This window comes from Arachis stenosperma, chromosome 6 (genome assembly GCF_014773155.1).
Source record: "Arachis stenosperma cultivar V10309 chromosome 6, arast.V10309.gnm1.PFL2, whole genome shotgun sequence".
In the NCBI taxonomy this organism is placed as follows: domain Eukaryota; kingdom Viridiplantae; phylum Streptophyta; class Magnoliopsida; order Fabales; family Fabaceae; genus Arachis; species Arachis stenosperma.
The window spans coordinates 102,514,800-102,518,420 of record NC_080382.1 but is presented as its reverse complement, the minus strand read 5'-3'; the positions used below and the strand labels follow the sequence as shown (position 1 = coordinate 102,518,420).

The 3,621-nt window shown below is 37.3% G+C and overlaps 1 non-coding gene across 1 annotated transcript; it reads right to left on the bottom strand.

The window, feature by feature from the left end:
- Positions 1 to 1,649: 1,649 nt before the first annotated feature.
- Positions 1,650 to 1,756, bottom strand: LOC130938178 (small nucleolar RNA R71). Its single transcript, XR_009069353.1, has one exon. It is a non-coding gene; the product is annotated as a small nucleolar RNA R71 (small nucleolar RNA).
- Between the last annotated feature and the right edge of the window lie 1,865 nt (positions 1,757 to 3,621).

Sequence of the window (3,621 nt, the reverse complement as noted above, 5' to 3'; positions counted from 1 at the left end):
TTCTTTATTTTATGAATTTGGGTGGAATGGAAGTATGACCCATATTCGAATTGAGTTCTTGTAAAACTTGGAAAAGCTCTTTACTTGAACAACAGCTTGAAAACATACTATCCTGAATTTCTAATTGTTTGTATTTAACGGGATATGTGACATATAATCCCCTTATTTTTAGATAATTAGGATTCTTGTGGCATATAAACTGGAATTTGATCATCACCTTCTAATTGGAATTAATTGAACAAGGAATTGGCAGTTAATGAATTTTAGAGGAGACTAGGAAGGTCTAAGGAATTAGGGTCTAGTCACATATAGTTTGCCATGAATTAAATCTTGCATGATTAAAATAGTTAGTAAGAAAAATCAATCCGTAAAAATAGATAACTCTAAAACCTTAACTGTTTCTCTAATATTTTATTTTCAATTTATTTACTTGCATACCTGCCTTTTGATATTTTCGAATTTAAACCTTTTGAATATCTCATAACCTTTTTTTACTTGCCTAACTAAGCCAATCAATCAATCATTGTTGCTTGATCCATCAATCCTCGTGGGATCGACCCTTACTCACGTAAGGTATTACTTGGTACGACCCGGTGCACTTGCCGGTTAGTTTGTGGGTTGTAAAATGCCACACCAAGTTTTTGGCACCGTTTTCGGGGATTGACTGTGATTAACAACTATTCGTTGTTTGATTGCTTAGATTAGATAATTTTTTTATTATATTTTTTATTTTATTATTAATTTTTATTTTGCATTTTTTTACGTTAATTTTTTTCTTTTTTTCCTTTACGTTTTTTTTTTCTTTTCTTTTCCTTTTCGTTACTTTCCCCCTTATACCGTACCTTTTTTTATTTTACTTTTATTAATTAAATATATAAATAAATAAATAAAATAAAAATATTAAAAAAAATCTAATAAATAAATAAATAATACTAATATTTTTCCTTAATTTCTGAATTTAAGTTTGGTGTTACCTAGTTATTTTTATTTTAACTTATTTATTTATTTATTTAGTATTTTTATTTTATTTCTTTACACAGGTTACCTCACAAGGACTTCTCTGCACTCTGATGTAGAGAGTCCCATCTTTTCTTGTCTTCTGTTTGTGTATGCGCAGGAACAGAGACAAAGAACATCTCTTAGACTTTGATCCTGAACCTGAAAGGACTTTTAGGCGACGTTTACAACAAGCAAGACTTTATAAGGCTGCAGAATCCACTATGGATCCTAACAATGCTGATAATGCCAATGTGGCAAATCCAAATCGGAATGAACAACAAAGGAGAGTACTTGGCTCTTTCTCTGCTTCTACTGCAGATCTGTATGGAAAAAGCATTCTGGTGCCTCCTATAGCTGCAAACAACTTTGAGTTAAAGCCACAACTGGTCATCCTGGTATAACAAAACTGCCAGTATCATGGTCTTCTCCACGAAGACCCAAATTAATTTATTTCCAATTTTCTGCAAATCTGTGATACTTTGAAGACGAATGGAGTAAATTCAGAGGTGTACAAACTCATGCTCTTCCCATTTGCTCTGAGGGATGGAACAAAACTATGGCTAGATTTCCAATCCAAGGGGAGTTAGGATACTTGGAACAAGGTGGTTACTGAGTTTCTCACTAAATTTTTCTCACCAAAGAATCTGACTAAGCTTAGGGTGGAGGTTTAGACCTTCAGACAGAAGGATGGTGAAACTCTGTATGAAGCTTGGGAGAGATACAAGCTACTGACTAGACAATGCCCTCCAGACATGTTCTCCAAATGGACACAACTAGACACCTTTTATGAAGGTTTGGGTGAAATGTCCAAGATGTGTTTAGACAATTCTGCAGGAGGTTCATTGCACAAGAAGAAGACATCGGAGGAGACTATTGAGCTTATTGAATCGGTTGCTAGCAACCAATATTTATACTCATCTAACAGGAATCTGGTGAATTCTGACACCCCTCAGAAGAGAGGCGTATTGGAAGTAGAAGTTGTTAATGCTCTTCTTGCTCAGAACAAGCTGATGTCTCAGCAAATAAATCTACTTACTCAACAGATGGGTGGCATGCAAGTCTTAGCTATCAACACATAAAATTCACCACAAGAAATATCCTATGACATGGCAGGTAATTTTGTGCAAAATGATAATTATGATTATGCTCAACCTTCTTTTGAACAGGTGAATTACATGGGGAGCGGTCCTAGAAATCCCAACAATGATCCATATTCTAAGACATACAACCAGGGATGGAGAAATCACCCAAATTTTGGATGGAGGGACCAACCTCAGAGACCTCAGAACTTCAAGAATAGTTCTCAGGGCAGTTTCCAATAGAACAATGATTTGAAAGTAATATTGACGGGTTTTAGACAGGAAACCAGAGCATCCATCAAGAACCTGGAGATTTAAATGATTCAATTAGCCACAAAAGTCAATGAGATTGATCAGAGGACCACTAATAGCCTTCCGGGTAACACAATTCCAAATCCAAGAAAGGAATGCAAAGCTATCACCTTGATAAGTGGACAAGTGGCAAGTACGAAAGCACAAGTTATGTAGGAAACCAGAGCCTCCATTAGAAACTTAGAGGTGCTAGTGGGCCAACTGAGCAAGCAATTACTTGAGAGGTCTGCAAGTACATTTCAAGGTGATACAGTGGTGAACCCAGGAGAAGATTGCAAGGTTATTCAATTGAGAAGTGGCAAAATAGCTGGCTCTGAGACCAAGGCCAATGAAAAGCTAGTTGAAAAGGAAGCTCCAGAGGAGAAGAAGGGAGAATTGGAGCACGCCCCTCCAAAGCGTGCAGCCAACCCATTCTCAGACTCTCTTGACACTTATCCTACATTGCCAAAGGCTCCTGAGTACAAGCCTAAGATGCCGTATCCTCAAAGACTTCAAAAAGAGACCAAGGACAAGCAGTTTTCAAAAATCTTGGAAGTCTTCCAAAAATTACAAATCAATATTTCTTTTGCTGAGGTTTTGGAGCAAATGCCTATCTATGTCAAGTTCATGAAGGAGCTGTTGTCAAAGAAAAAGCATTTAAAGGGAGATGAGACAGTAGTCCTGACTAAGGAATGTAGTGCTGTAATTCAGAATAACTTGCCAAGAAAGATGCCAGATCCAGGGAGCTTTCAAATTCCATGCACCATTGGGAGCACAACCTTTGAGAAAGCCCTATGTGATTTGGGGGCAAGTATAAATCTAATGCCCTTATCTGTGGTGAAGAAGCTGCAAATCCAAGAGGCACAACCCACAAAGATAGCATTACAGATGGCAGACAAATCTATGAAGCCTGCATACGGATTAGTGGAGAATATCTTGGTCAAAGTGGGTAAGTTCTTCCTCCCAGCAGACTTTGTGATTCTTGGCACGTGGGAGGATGAGAACGCCTCTATAATTCTAGAAAGACCATTCCTAGCTACGGGAAGAGCTCTGATTGATGTATAAGTGGGTGAATTAGTGCTTAGAGTGCATAATGAGCAACTGGTCTTTCATGTCTTCAAAGATATACATTCAACAGGTAAAAAAGAGAGATGCATGTAGGCTGAGCTTATTGATCCAAACCTTCAAAAAACCCCTGATGATACACAACAGAATCTGCAGCTCAAACCTCCCTTGGTAACAATCAATAAAA